This window comes from Chiloscyllium plagiosum, unplaced genomic scaffold, assembly GCF_037043375.1.
Source record: "Chiloscyllium plagiosum isolate Xiang-an unplaced genomic scaffold, Cpla_swu_hap1 HiC_scaffold_1, whole genome shotgun sequence".
In the NCBI taxonomy this organism is placed as follows: Eukaryota; Metazoa; Chordata; class Chondrichthyes; order Orectolobiformes; family Hemiscylliidae; genus Chiloscyllium; species Chiloscyllium plagiosum.
This window is the reverse complement of record NW_028270139.1, coordinates 141,466,055-141,482,053: the sequence shown is the minus strand read 5'-3', so window position 1 is coordinate 141,482,053 and position 15,999 is coordinate 141,466,055. Positions and strand designations below refer to the sequence as shown.

General features: G+C 43.6%; 1 protein-coding gene across 4 annotated transcripts in view; it reads right to left on the bottom strand.

Annotated features, from left to right (window-relative positions):
- LOC122557992 (uncharacterized) overlaps window positions 1-15,999 on the bottom strand; it is a 165,313-nt gene that overhangs the window by 115,354 nt on the left and 33,960 nt on the right. For 2 of the 4 annotated variants that reach the window (XR_006313990.2, XR_015758374.1), the window contains exon 2: window positions 14,155-14,712. The exons of the other annotated variants lie outside the window; for them this stretch is intronic. The gene's annotated coding sequence lies outside the window, so the exon portion shown is untranslated. Of the gene's footprint in view, window positions 1-14,154; window positions 14,713-15,999 lie in introns of those variants that run through there. 4 annotated transcript variants of the gene reach the window in all.

Below are 15,999 nucleotides of genomic sequence, written 5' to 3'. Positions count from 1 at the left end.
GGACTCATAGAGTCATAGAGATGTACAGCATGGAAACAGACCCTTCGGTCCAACCCGTCCATGCTGACCAGATATCCCAACCCAATCTACTCCCACCTGCCAGCCCCTGGCCCATATCCCTCCAAACCCTTCCTATTCATATACCCATCCAAATGCCTCTTAAATGTTGCAATTGTACCAGCCTCACCACTTCCTTAGGCAGCTCATTGCATACACGTACCACCCTCTGCGTGAAAACGTTGCCCCTTAGGTCCCTTTTTTTATCTTTCCCCACTCATCCTAAACCTATGCCCTCTAGTTCTAGACTCCCCGACCCCAGGGAAAAGACTTTGTCTATTTATCATATCCATGCCCCTCATAATTTTGTAAACCTCTATAAGGTCACCCGTCAGCCTCCGGCGCTCCAGGGGAAACAGTCCCAGCCTGTTCAGCCTCTCCCTATAGCTCAGATCCTCCAACCCTGGCAACATCCTTGTAAATCTTTTCTGAACCCTTTCAAGTTTCACAACATTTTTCCAATAGGAAAGAGACCAGAATTGCACGCAATATTCCAACAGTGGCCTAACCAATGTCCTGTACAGCCGCAACATGACCTCCCAACTCCTGTACTCAATACTCTGACCAATAAAGGAAAGCATAACAAACGCCTTCTTCACTATCCTATCTACCGGCGACTCCACTTTCAAGGAGCTATGAACCTGCACTCCAAGGTCCCTTTTGTTCAGCCACACTCTCATGACCTTACCATCCCTGGATGCTGCCTGACCTGCTGTGCTGTTCCAGCAATAAAGTTTCAACTTTGATCTCCAGCATCTGCAGACCTCACTTTCTCCATTAAGTGTATAAGTCCTGCTAAGATTAGCTTTCCCAAAAGTGCAGCACCTCGCATTTATCTGAATTAAACTCCATCTGCCACTTCTCAGCCCATTGGCCCATCTGGTCAAAATCCTGTTGTAATCTGAGGTAACCCTCTTCACTGTCCACTACACCTCCAATTTTGGTGTCATCTGCAAACTTACTAACTGTACCTCTTATGCTCGCATCCAAATCATTTATGTAAATGATAAAAAGTAGCAGGCCCAGCACCGATTCTTGTGGCACTGCACTGGTCACAGGCCTCCAGTCTGAAAAACAAACCTTCACCACCACCTTCTGTCTTCTACCTTTCAGCCAGTTCTGTATCCAAATGGCTAGTTCACCCTGTATTCCATGAGATCTAACCTTGCTAATCAGTCTCCCATGAGGAACCTTGTCGAACGCCTTACTGAAGTCCATATAGATCACATCGACTGCTCTGCCATCATCAATCCTCTTTGTTACTTCTTCAAAAAACTCAATCAACTTTGTGAGACATGATTTCCCACGCACAAAGCCATGTTAACTATCCCGAATCAGTCCCTGCCTTTCCAAATACATGTACATCCTATCCCTCAGGATTCCCTCTAACAACTTGCTCACCACCGAGGTCAGGCTCACCAGTCTATAGTTCCCTGGCTTGTCTTTACAGCCCTTCTTAAACAGTGGCACCACGTTTGCCAACCTCCAGTCTTCCGGCACCTCACCTGTGACTATCGATGATACAAATATCTCAGCAAGAGGCCCAGCAATCACTTTTCTAGCTTCCCACAGAGTTCTCGGGTACACCTGATCAGGTCCTGTGGATTTATCCACTTTTAACCATTTCAAGACATCCAGCACTTCCTCCTCTGTAATCTGGACATTTTGCAAGATGTCACCATCTATTTCCCTACAGTCTATATCTTCCATATCCTTTTCCACAGTATATACTGATGCGTATAAAGAAAGTAGGAGTATACTTAAGAGGGAAATCAGGAGGGCAAAACGGAGACATGAGATAGCTTTGGCAAATAGAATTAAGGAGAATCCAAACGGTTTTCACAAATATTTTAAGGACAAAAGGGTAACTAGGGAGAGAATAGGGCCCCTCAAAGATCAGCAAGGAGGCCTTTGTGTGGAGCCACAGAAAATGGGGGAGGTACTAAATTTGTGAGAAGATTTGTAGCTCGGGTGCTCGTTGCTGTGGTTCTGTTCGCCGAGTTGGAAGTTTTTGTTGCAAACGTTTCGTCCCCTGTCTAGGTGACATCCTCAGTGCTTGGGAGCCTCCTGTGAAGCGCTTCTGTGGTGTTTCCTCCGGCATTTATAGTGGCCTGTCCCTGCCGCTTCCGGTTGTCAGTTTCAGCTGTGCGCTGTAGTGGCCGGTATATTGGGTCCAGGTCGATGTGTTTGTTGATGGAGTTTGTGGATGAGTGCCAAGCTTCTAGGAATTCCCTGGCTGTTCTTTGTTTGGCTAAATGAATAGGACTGAAAGGGGTTTCTGTGGCAATAGGTGACATTTGAGGATGGTGTGTTGCCTTCCTGGTGCCAGGATCTCAGAATGCAGGGAATCCTCAAGGGTGAAGGAGAAGAGCCAGAGGTGATGGTGCATGTCGGCGCAAATGATGTCAGGAAGAAGAGGAGGGACATTCTACAGCGGGATTTCAGAGAACTTGGAAGAAGGCTTAAAAGCAGGACTTCCAGGGTGGTTATGTCTGGTTTGCTTCCAGTTCCTCGGGCTGGAGAGGGCAGGAACAGGGAGATAATGGACTTGAATGTGTGGCTGAGGAACTGGTGCAGAAAGCAAGGATTTAAATTTGTGGATCACTGGGGTATGTTTTGTGGTAAGGATAAATTACACAAGAGGGACAGGGTGCAGCTTAATAGGTGGGATGCCAGCATTCTGGCAGGCAGGCTTGCCACTGCAACATGGGTGTGTTTCAACTAAGTAGTGTGGGGGAAGGGACAAACTGGAAATTTAAGAAGCAAGTTAAAGGGAAAGTGAGAATAAGAGAAGTTAAGAAAGACAACAGAATCAACGGAGCAGAAATCTCAAGAGGGGATCATACAGTATGGTCAAGTGAAATAGGGATTGATAGTAAGGGTGAGGGGAGTAACAAATTAAAAATATTATATATGAATGCATGAAGCATAAGAAATAAGGTGGATGCACTTGAGGCTCAGTTGGAAATTGGCAGGTATGATGTTGTGGGGAGAATTGAGATGTGGTTTCAAGTGGACAGGGTCTGGGATATTCAAGGCTATATGTGCGATTACAAGGATCTGGACGAGATGGGCCAGTGGGCTGAGAAGTGGTAGATGGAGTTTAATTCAGATAAATGCGAGGTACTGCATTTTGGGAAAGCATATCTTATCAGGACTTATACACTTAATGATAAGGTCCTATGGAGTGTTGCTGAACAAAGAGACCTTGGAGTGCAGGTTCATAGCTTCTTGAAAGTGGAGTCGCAAGTAGATAGGATAGTGAAGAAGGCGTTTGTTATGCTTTCCTTTATTGATCAGAGTATTGAGTACAGGAGTTGTGGGGTCATGTTGCGGCTGTATAGGACATTGGTTAGGCCACTGTTTGAATATTGCGTGCAATTCTGGTCTCCTTCCTATCGGAAAGATGTTGTGAAACTTGAAAGGGTTCAGAAAAGATTTACAAGGATGTTGCCAGGGTTGGAGGATCTGAGCTACAGGGAGAGGCTGAACAGGCTGGGGCTGTATTCCCTGGAGCGTCGGAGGCTGACGGGTGACCTTATAGAGGTTTACAAAATTATGAGGGGCGTGGATAGGATAAATAGACAAAGTCTTTTCCCTGGGGTCCGGGAGTCTAGAACTAGAGGGCATAGGTTTAGGGTGAGAGGGGAAAGATAAAAAAAGGGACCTAAGGGGCAACTTTTTCACACAGAGGGTGATACGTGTATGCAATGAGCTGCCAGAGGATGTGGTGGAGGCTGGTACAATTGCAACATTTAAGAGGTATTTGGATGGGTATGTGAATGGGAAGGGTTTGGAGGGATATGGGCCAGGTGCTGGCAGGTGGGAGTAGATTGGGTTGGAATATCTGGTTGGCATGGACAGGTTGGACTGAAGAGTCTGTTTCCATGCTGTACCTCTCTATGACTCTATGACAGACTGATGGGCAGAGGGGCTAGAGTGGCCCTATTGATGAGGAGTGATATTCAGTCCCTTGCGAGGGGGGACATAGAATCAGGAGATGTAGAGTCAGTATGGATAGAGCTGAGAAATACTAAGGGTAGACAGACCCCAATGGGAGTTATCTACATGCCCCTAAACAGAAGCTTGGATGTGGGGTGTAAGTTGAATAAGGAGTTGAAATGGCCTGTCGCAAAGGTATCACTACAGTTGTTTTGGGGGATTTCAACATGCAGTAGACTGGGAGAATCAGCATGGTACTGGACCCCAAGAAATGGAGTTTGTGGAGTGCCTCCGAGATGGATTCTTAGAACAGCTTGTACTGGAGCCTTCCAAGGAGAAGGCAATTCTGGGTCTGGTGTTGTGCAACGAACCGGATTTGATCAGGGACCTCGAAGTAAAGGAGCCATTAGGAGGTAGTGACCATAATATGATAAGTTTTAATCTGCAATTTGATAGGGAGAAGGGAGAATTGGAAGTGTCAGTATTGCAGTTGAACAAAGGGAACTATGGAGCAATGAGGGAGGAGCTGGCCAAAGCTCAATGGTTCAATACCCTGGCAGGGATGGCAGTGGAACAACCAATGGCAGGTATTTCTGGATATAATGCAGAAGGTGCAGGATCAGTTCATTCCAAAGAGAAAGAGAGATCCTAAGGGGAGGCAGGGGCCGCCATGGCTGATGAGGGAAGTTAAGGACTGTGTAAAGATAAAAGAGAAGAAGTATAACATATCAAAGATGAGCAGGAAGCTGGAGAACTGGGAAACCTTTAAACAGCAACAGAGGATGACTAAAAAGGCAATACATGGAGAAAAAATGAGGTACAATACAAACTGGCCAAAAAAAAAAAGGAGGATAGTAAAAGCTTTTTTAGCTATGTGAAAAGATGAAAAAATGGTTAAGACTAAAATTGGGTCGTTGAAGACAGAAACGAGTGAAGTTATTACGGGGAACAAGGAAATGGCAGAAGAGTTGAATAGATACTTTGGATCTGTCTTCACTGGGAAGACACAAGCAATCTCCCAGATGTAATAGTGGCTGAAGGACCTAGGTTAATGCATGAACTGAAGGGAACTTATATTGGGCACGAAATGGTGTTGGATAGACTGTTAGGTCTGAAGAGGTAAAAACAATGACTGCAGATGCTGGAAACCAGATTCTGTGCTGGAAGAGCACAGCAATTCAGGCAGCATCCGAGGACAGGCAAAATCGACGTTTCGGGCAAAAGCTCTTCATCAGGAATAAAGGCGGAGAGCCTGAAGCGTGGAGAGATAAGCTAGAGGAGGGTGGGGGTGGGGATAGAGTAGCATAGAGTACAATAGGTCAGTGGGGGAGGAGATGAAGGTGATAGGACAGGGAGGAGAGGGTGGAGTGGATAGGTGGAAAAGGAGCTGGGCAGGAGATGTCGGCGGAAGGCGGAGAGGCATAAACCAAATCATCCACCGACATTTCCACCACCTCCAAACAGACCCCACCACCAGGGATATATTTCCCTCCCCACCCCTCTCCGCCTTCAGCAAAGACTGTTCCCTCCGTGACTACCTGGTCAGGTCCACGCCCCCCTACGACCCACCCTCCCATCCTGGCACTTTCCCCTGCCACCGCAGGAACTGTAAAACCTGTGCCCACACCTCCTCCCTCACCTCCATCCAAGGCCCTAAAGGAGCCTTCCACATCCATCAAAGTTTTACCTGCAAATCCACTAATATCATTTATTGTATCCGTTGCTCCCGATGCAGTCTCCTCTACATTGGGGAGACTGGGCGCCTCCTAGCAGAGCGCTTTAGGGAACATCTCCGAGGCACCCGCACCAATCAACCAAATCGCCCCGTGGCCCAACATTTCAACTCCCCCTCCCACTCTGCCGAGGATATGGAGGTGCTGGGCCTCCTCCACCACCGCTCCCTCACCACCAGACACATGGAAGAAGAACGCCTCATCGTCCGCCTCGGAAACTTCAACCCCAGGGCATCAATGTGGACTTCAACAGCTTCCTCATTTCCCCTTCCCCCACCTCATCCTAGTTTCTAACCTCCAGCTCAACACTGTTCCCTTGACTTGTCCGGACTTGTCCGACCTGCCCAGCTCCTTTTCCACCTATCCACTCCACCCTCTCCTCCCTGACCTATCACCTTCATCTCCTCCCCCACTGACCTATTGTACTCTATGCTACTCTATCCCCACCCCAACCCTCCTCTAGCTTATCTCTCCACGCTTCAGGCTCTCTGCCTTTATTCCTGATGAAGGGCTTTTGCCCGAAACGTCGATTTTTGTCTGTCCTCGAATGCTGCCTGAATTGCTGTGCTCTTCCAGCACCACTGATCCAGAATGTTAGGTCTGAAGGCTGATAAGTCCCCGGGACCTGATGGTCTGCATTGCAGAGTACTTAAGGAAGTGGCTCTAGAAATCGTGGATGCATTGGTAATCATTTTCCAATGTTCTATAGATTCAGGATCAGTTTCTGCGGATTGGAGGGAGGCTAATGTTGTCCCACTTTTCAAGAAAGAAGGGAGAGAGAAAACAGGGAATTATAGACCGGTTAGCTTGACGTCAGTGTTGGGAAAGATGCTAGAGTCAATTATAAAAGATGAAATTATGACTCATTTGGATATCAGTAGTAGGATAGGTCAGAGTCAACACGGGTTTACGAAGTGGGAATCGTGCTTGACTAATCTGGAATTTTTTGAGGATGTAACTATGAAGATGGACAAGGGAGAGCCAGTGGATGTAGTGTACCTAGACTTTCAGAAAGCCTTTGATAAAGTCCCACATAGGAGATTAGTGAGCAACATTAGGGCCCATGGTATTGGAGCAAAATACTGACTTGAATTGAAAATTGGCTGGCTGATAGGAAGCAAAGAGTAGTGATAAATGGGTCCCTTTCAGAATGGCAGGCAGTGATCAGTGAGGTACCACAAGGTTCGGTGCTGGGACTGCAGCTGTTTACAATATACATTAATGATATAGATGAAGGCATTAAAAGTAATATTAGCAAATTTGCTGATGACACAAAGCTGGGTGGCAGGGTGAAATGTGAGGAGGATGTTATGAGAATACAGGGTGACTTTGGACAGACTAGGTGAGTGGACGAAAGCATGGCAGATGCAGTTTAATGTGGATAAATGTGTGGTTATCCACAGGAAGGCAGATTACTATCTAAATGGAGTCAAGTTAGGTAAAGGGGAAGTACAACAAGATCTAGGTGTTCTTTGAGGAGAAAGTGAGGTCTGCAGATGCTGGAGATCAGAGCTGGAAATGTGTTGCTGGAAAAGCGCAGCAGGTCAGGCAGCATCCAGGGAACAGGAGAATCGACGTTTCGGGCATAAGCCCTTCTTCAGGATTACCCTGCTGCGCTTTTCCAGCAACACATTTCCAGCTCTAGGTGTTCTTGCACATCAGTCAATGAAAGCAAGCATGCAGGTACAGCAGGCAGTGAAGAAAGCTAATGGCATGCTGGCCTTCATAGCAAGAGGAATTGAGTATAGAAGCAAAGAGGTCCTTCTGCAGCTGTACAGGGCTCTGGTGAGACCACACCTGGAATATTGTGTGCAGTTCTGGTCTCCAAATTTGAGGAAAGACATTCTGGCTATTGAGGGAGCGCAGGGTAAGTTCACGAGGTCAATCCCCGGAATGGGGGGACTATCATATGTTGAAAGATTGGAGCAACTGGGCTTGTATACCCTTATATACAGTTTAGAAGGATGAGAGGGGATCTGATTGAGACACATAAGATTATTAAAGGGTTGGACACTCTGGAGGCAGGAAGCATGTTTCCGCTGATGGGTGAGTCCAGAACCAGAGGACACAGCTTAAAAATAAGGGGTAGGCCATTTAGAACAGAGTTCAGGAGAAACTTCTTCACCCAGAGAGTGGTGGATTTATGGAATGCTCTGCCCCAGAAGGCAGTGGAGGCCAAGGCTCTGGATACTTTCAAGAAAGAGATGGATAGAACTCTTAAAGATAGTGGAATCAAGGGTTATCGGGTTAAGGCAGGTACAGGATACTGATTACGGATGATCAGCCATGATCATAATGAATGATGGTGCTGGCTTGAAGGGCCGAATGGCCTACTCCTGCACCTATTGTCTATTATGTTACCGGCAACACAATCTGGTGCAGTTCAGCCCATTTCTCCTCTGCACTAACCTGCTGTGATCTCCATTTTCGCCTTAGGATTCTGTCTTTCAGATAATAACCTTCCGGAATATTCTCTGCCTCCTTTTCAGTGTAGGCATTCACGTATACATCTTTTATCATCTTGTCTTGCGGTTGCAAGTCTCTTTGCCTTTCAGGACTAAACACTTCTGTCTGACCTTCCGCCTGTTCAGGGTTTTCCTACACCATTATGTCAAACAGGGTATCCGCTAACTGAACCTCAACTCCTTCATCTTTCTCTTTACTTTTTGCTTCGTGCTGTGACTTACGATAATGGGATCTGGGAAAATTCCAGGATATTTCTGTTTTAACTCCTCAGTTTCTTGGTCTTTCTTGGGCTTCTCCACAACAAAGGGCATAACTCCCACCTTGATCCTGTCAAATCATTCCCAAGAACAAACTGAATTCCTGGAACTGACACACTGTCAATCACTCCCACTGTAATTTCTCCAGTCTTAAGTTAGCACTCTAGCCTGATCTTACATAGGGGAATGTTAAATTTCTGTCTATCTATCCCACAAATTACCACACTTTTGGGTAACAGATCATAAAGAGATGCATATTCGCTTATCCCTTACTATCAGCGACTGGTTAGATCCTGTATCTCTCAAAATGATAACTTCTTGTCCTTCTCCCCCTGTTCTTTCTGAGTAAACTTTACCCATGAGGCAAATTCTTTGTAGAGATCAGGTACTAACCCCATCCCCAGCCCCTGTCTAGGCTGTGCATTCTCCTGCAGCTCCTCAGCTCTTCTTGGGGTCTCCTTTAATACCTTCACTAATGCCACTGGCTTAGCTTCTTTTATCACATCTTTTCCCACAGTGCCTTTCTTTAAAGACCAGCACTGTGTCTTTACATGTCCTACTTTACCACAGTGGAAACATCTGAGGCCTTTCACCTCTATTCCACCCTCTTGAGCTTCTTTTTTATCCTGTGGTAAATTCTTACTAGTGCTCTCTACTCTTGATTTAGCAATGTAGGAGCTCCCCTTCCCCCAACTTCTATCTCACACAGGGCGAAATTCTGGCCAGACGCTTGTCTTATGCACCAACATGTACTCATCTGTTAATTCTGCTGCCCTTCTCACTTCCTGAACTTTCTGTTCTTCCATGTGAATTCTTATCATCTCTGGAAGTGAGTTTTTAAATCCTCCAGCAGAATAATCTCTCTTAGAGCCTCAGATGTCCTATTTTCAAAGCACGCACCCATCGATCAACCTCAACATAAGTCTGATCTGGTTCCTTCTTTGTGTTTCTGAACTGCTGTCTATATGCTTCTGGTATCAATTCATAAGCACTTCAAATAGCCTGTTTAACCTCTTCATAATCTCTTAACACCTCATCTGACAACGCGGCAAATACTCTGCCTGCCAGTTTAGTCTGAACTAGATTAGCCATAAATCCTCGGACCACTCCATTTGCCTAGCCAATTTTAAAATGAAATAAAGAAGGCTTCATCATCTTTCTCATCAAAATGTGTCAGAGTTTTGACATACTTATATGTATTATTACCTTCTCTTTTAATTTCCATCCTGTTAACTTGACTTTGCAGCTTAAGTCGCAACTTTTCAAGTTTGAATTCTCTCTCTCTCTCACTTTCTTCTCTCTCTGTGTTTGCTCAGCCAAAAGCCTTCTCTCCCATTCCTTTTCCTCTCTCTCTCTTTGCTTATCTTCTAACTCCATTTTCCTCAATTGTAATTTAAGTTTTTCTACCTCTACTGCACTTGTTCGTTTCTTGGATACACCTAAGTGTTTGAGTAACTCTCTTACAATTTCAGTCTTAGTTTTGTCCTTGGTTAAACCCAAACATACCTTATTTACTAATTCTAATAGTATGGCTTTTTCTTCCTTCAAAACATTCTTGGCAAATTTGAGAATCATCTTCAAATCCGAGAACCTTTTTAGCAATTTTAAGAGACATTTCTCTCACTTTTAGTTTAATCAACCACAAGTCACCGAAATTAAAGAAATTGTCTCACCTACATTTTATTTAAAGATCTAGGACCCTCACCTGCAAATGTTTAAATCTGCTGGGATTTTTTGTACCCCCAAATCTATTCAAATCTGTCTAAAACAGTTCAAATCCTGGACGAGCCGCGAAAATCTGTAACGAAATGGGGTAAAGCCTCCTGCTTAATTTAAAGCCAGCAACGTAGAAAAGATTTATCTCATGCAGTAATCTGTAAAACTTTGAGTGGCCAAGAACTATTGAAAGTCAAAATTAACAACTTTATTTCTTAAAGTATAACAGGGAATAATTAACTAACAATTATTCACAAGTCCTTACCCTAACCTATCTGTTACCTTCCCTTCCATTATACTAGTCCGGTAAAACTCCCAATTGAGATTTATAAAACAAAACCTCTTATCTCAAAACCAGGCAGCTTTTGGTTCTTCTTTTTGGATTTTCCTGTGTCTTCTTTTCTTCTTCTTAGGGATATCTGCTTCACAGATTACTGATCAAAAATAGTACCTTTTAAGAGAGCTATTTTTCAGGCAGTCTGCTTACATGCTGGGGTTTGTTCAATTCCCCCCCACCAGTCTTATACCCACAGCATCAGATTGTGTCATTGGCTTTTAAGATTGTCAATATAGTCAATTCAAACTTGATTGGAATTTGGTATTTTTCAGGGTATAATTTAAACAGATTGGCCTAATTCAAATCTGTCTTTTGCCGTTTCCAGACAACCAGCTTCTCCAGTAGCTGGAACACATGTTACATTGTCTTATTGAGAACACTTGGTGCTGCCACTGCTAGCATTTATTCTCAGGTACTCTCACAACAGTTAAGAAGCATCTGGATGAACACTTAAAATGCTAGGGCACAGTCATCTATGGGCCAGGTTCAGGTAAATAGGATAAGTGCATTTTGGTATTTTTTGGTTGGCATAAACATGGTGAGCCAAAGGACCTGTTTCTATGCTTATGATTCTATGTAATTTATCAGCGTAGAGATTGAGAGTGTGGTGCTGGAAAAGCACAGCAGGTCAGGCAGCATCTGAGGAGCAGGAGAATTGACGTTTTGGGCATAAGCCCTTCAACAGGAATGAGGCTTGTGGGCCGGGGGGGCTGAGAGATAAATGGCAGGAGGTGGGGTTGGGGGGAAGATAACTGAGAATGCGATACCTATCGTTGGTATGACGAACAGGAAACCAAAGGGAGACTCTCCTATTTCTTTTTCTGACACCCCAAACATGCCTGACCTCGAACAAATACGGACCCATCGGGTATGCCTCTGATGAGGAAAAACAAAGTTGGATGAACCATGGTTGTTATCTAAATAGTTACAATATATGGGTTACGCTGGTAGGACAGAGATGTCTGCCCTACTCACTTTTGCCTATTCTAGTTGATTATATTCATACGCATGTAGATAAGGAGGGAACGGTGGACAGAATTCTCCAAACTTGGTGGAATCCCCACCTGTAAGAAAAAGCAAAACAAGCAGCTGCCTAATTTGTCAAAAGCATAATCCCGGGAAAAGTGTAAAGTGTCCACAACGTGAAACTCCCTTGCCAAGTGCACCTTTTCATACTATCCAGTTAGATTTTATAGAGTTACCTAGATATCATTATTATAAAGTATTGCTTAGTGATAATCGATGTATTTAGTAAATGGATTGAAGCTTATCTCTGTACTGACTGCACAGCAACAACTACTTGAAAAATTCTAATAAGGGAAATCATAACCAGATTTGGAATACCACTTACATTCTTTTCCGATAATGACCCCCACTTCTGTGCGGAGCTAAACAAGGCACCATGTAAGAGTTTGAATATGAATCAAAAATTCCATTGTGCCAACCATCCCCAAGCAGCGGGAATTGTAGAAAGAGCCAATGGTAAGCTAAAAGGTTAGCTACGCAAGTTGGTAGAAGATACAGGCCTTAATTGACTGCAAGTACTCTCAATTGCTAGCATTTTTAATATGAGAACCATGACACAGAAAAAGACGGGATTCTCGGCAGCTGAACTGATATATGGAAAGCTCCTGAGGACTCCCTGGTCTGCACCATTAACTGCCCAACACCTTAAAGAAGGAGGCATTGGCCCGCAATGTGGCACTTACATTGATGATTTCTCAAAGGACATTTTGGACGACACAGATGTTATCAACAAAACAGGACAAGATGCAGGGAAGATACCTGCCCCACCATCGCCTGATTCATGTGGATGGAGTGTTACTTGCTGGCTATGGTCGCTGTACAGATAGATCGTGTGGGACGTACTGATAGTCCTTGGTCTTATCCTGGGAATATACATTGTTGTTTGCTTATGCATGAAATGGACCGTACATTGCTTTTTGCCTAAGCCAAAGAGGAATCTGGTTAATCAACCCTTGTCTACTCCTGTACCTCCATGCCTGAACTCCCATGCTGAAATCCAGTATCTTTCAGACTCTGCTCCTCTGGATGATGACTCGCCAGAGGAGGCACTTGACTTATTAAGAATACAAATTGATTAAATGGACTGATTATACTTGTATAAGCTATGTAGTTGTCATGAAATGACAAAAAGGGGATTAAAAAGTTAATAGCCTTAAATGTTGTCCTTAAACATTTAGACTAAAATGTAATTTTGAATTATAGAACACATTTGCTGCACACTAGAAATAGTATGGCAGGGAGGATAAGATAGTTAAGAACATTTGCCTGAACATTAGCGAATCTCTATAAACAAGACACCGAATGAAAACATTCATGGCTGTTCCTTTGTGAAATTAATAAACAATGTTTAATTCTGACCTCATAACAAAACTCGGTATCAATTAACTTCTCTCCCGAATTATTGTCCTTCACTATTATCTGTCTAGTTCAGAACATGCAGTGCTTTCGTTAACTTTTGTGTTTGTGACAGTAACGCCTTTGTAAACCTGTGTATAAAAATAGTTTGTTTTGATAGTACGATGGTGTCCCTGCCAGGGCTCTTGAAGAGCTGATGTTCTTCTCTCCTGAATTATGAGAATCCTGTTAGCCTGGTTTATAGGTATCAGTGTTATGTTGTGACAGTGATGCTATTAGTAAATGAAGGGAATGATTAAAATTAAACTAAACTGTCTTTAAGAGTTTTTTAAAATTCCAAACCACCAATGAGTACGATCTCCGGGACGAACCGAGAGGCTTACAAGTCAGAGTCCACAAGGGATTCCCTGGGCCATCTCATATCTGTACTTTAACAGGGACGGGCATGATAGCGTCATTTAAGATATATCTAGGCAGAGTTAAAAATCACACAACACCAGGTTATAGTCCAACAGGTTTAATTGGAAGCACACTAGCTTTTGGAGCGTCGCTCCTTCATCAGGTGGTAATGATGAAGGAGCGACCTGATGAAGGAGCGTAGCTCCGAAAGCTACTGTGCTTCCAGTTAAACCTGTTGGACTATAACCTGGTGTTATGTGATTTTTAATGTTGTACACCCCAGTCCAACACCAACATCTCCAAATCATATCTAGACAGATATATGAATGGGCAGAGAGCAAAGAGATCCAGACCTTTAGAAAATAGGCGACAGGTTTAGATGGAGGATCTGGATCGGTGCAGGCTTGGAGGGCCAAAGGGCCTGTTCCTGAGCTGAAATTTTTGTTTTAATTCTTTGATGACAACAATTTTGTTGTGTGTTTGTCTCTCACAGAACAGTGACTTTAAAAAGAATAGAATTCTTCATTAAGATGAAAACTGAAGCAATCAAATCCAAAACTAGGGTCCTGAATCTAACTAAAGGGAACTATGAGGGTACGAGATGCAAATTGGCAAGATGGGCTGAGGATCCTTACTGAAGGGTTGATGGTAGATGGGCAATGGCTATTATTCAAAAAACATGTTTATGAATTACAACAATAATTCTTTCCTGTCTGGCACACAATAAATCAGCAAAGGTGGCTCAACCGTGGCTTACAAAATAAGTTTGGGACAGTGTTAGATCCAAGGTGGAGACATATAAAATTGCCAGAAAAAGTAGCAAGCGAGCATTTCAGTATTCGGCAACAGAGGGCAAAAAGTCTGATTAATGGGGGAAATTGAATGATTGATTGCTTTATTGTCATGTGTACCAAAGTATAGTGAAATACTTTGTTTACAAACAGTACAGGCAGATCATAGTGAGCAAGCATGTATAGAACAAAACAGATTTAGACAGAGGCATACATTGCAGAGTGTACAAAAGAGATCAATGCTAGCAAGATAAGTATTATTTGAGGCGACAGAGTTCATTCAATACTCTAATAATGGTCGTGAAGAAGCTGTCCTGAACCTGCTGATGTGTGTGTTCACGCTTCGTTACCTTCTGCCTAATGGAACAGGTTGTAGGAGATTGTTACTGGGGTGCGAAGAGTCTTGATGATGTTGGTAGCTTTTTAGCAGCAGCGGGCTGTATAAATGGAGTCCATTGTTGGAAGGTTAGGTCCCGTGATGGCCTGGGCTGTGCCTCCTGTAGTTTCTTACAGTTCGGGGCATTGCAGTTGCCATACTAAGTTGTTATGCAGCTGGACAAGTGTGCTCTCAATGGTGCATCTGTAGAAGTTGGTGAGGGTGCAGTAAACATAGAAACTGATCATAAAAGTTTCTGCAAATATGTGAAAAGGAAAAGATTAGTGAAAAGAAATGAAGGTACCCTTACAGTCAAAAGCCAGGGAAATTATCATGGTGAATAAAGAAATGCAGAACTGAACATATACTTTGGTTTTGTCATCACAAAAGATAGCACACATGTCCCAGAAATGTTAGAAATGCTAGGAAAATTAATGGGGTTAAATGCTGACAAATTACCAAGGCTTAATTTGAGGAAATGGCCCTGGAAATATTGGATGCATTGCAGGTCATCTTCCAAAGTTCCATGGACTCTAGAGCAGTATGGGCAAAGGATAAAGGAGGGAACTTGTGCTTGGTGGCAGAGGATGTGGACGAGATCCTAAATGAGTACTTTGTGTGTCTGTTCCTCTAGCAATTTCTGTTTTTATTTCAGATCTGCGGAATCCACAGCTCTTTATTTTAATTTAATATATATAATTTATATTGATGACTTAATTCATGTTAGTATTCATTTTAAGAGAGCTAGAATACAACAGCACAAATGTACTGCTGAGGCTGTACAAGGTTTTGGTTCGACCGCATTTGGAATATTGTGAGTAGACTCAATGAGTTAAATACCCTAATGCTCCTATGTCTTGAGGATGTTGTAATGATGCTGCTTCTTTAACAAGGTTATGTTGTCCATATTTCAAGAGGGGTTGCAAAAGGCAGAGGTTCCGATTATATATTTACCTCGTTATAATGCACCTAACACTATGGGCAATGTAGCATGGCCAATTCACCTGGAATGTGAAAGGAAACCGGAGCACCTAAAGACAACCCATGCAGGCACAGGGAGATTGTGCAAACTCCACACAGACAGTCAGTCGCCCAAGACAGGAATCGAACCCGGGTCTCTGGTGTTGTGAGGCAGCAGTGCTAATCACTGAGGCATTGTGCCGCCCACTAGAAGAAGGAAATGTTATCTCATTAAAGCATACAATGTTTTTACAGGGTAGATGCAGTAAGATGTTCCTCAAAGCTGAGGTGATTCAGACCAGGAGACACAAACTCAGGATAAGAGTTGGATCCTTTCAGATTTAGCTGAGAAGGAGTTTCTTCAATCAGACTGTGGTGGATATTTGGAAGGCTCTACCCCAAAGCTGGGAATCACAGTCATTGAGTATATTCAAGACAGATATTGTTAGATTTTTAGATAGATATCAAGGGATATGGGGTTAGTGCAGCCAAATGGTATTGTGGTACAAGGTCATCCATGATCTAGATGGTAGAAAAGGCTTGAGGGTTAAATGGCTCTTATTTCTTATGTTCCTACTAATAT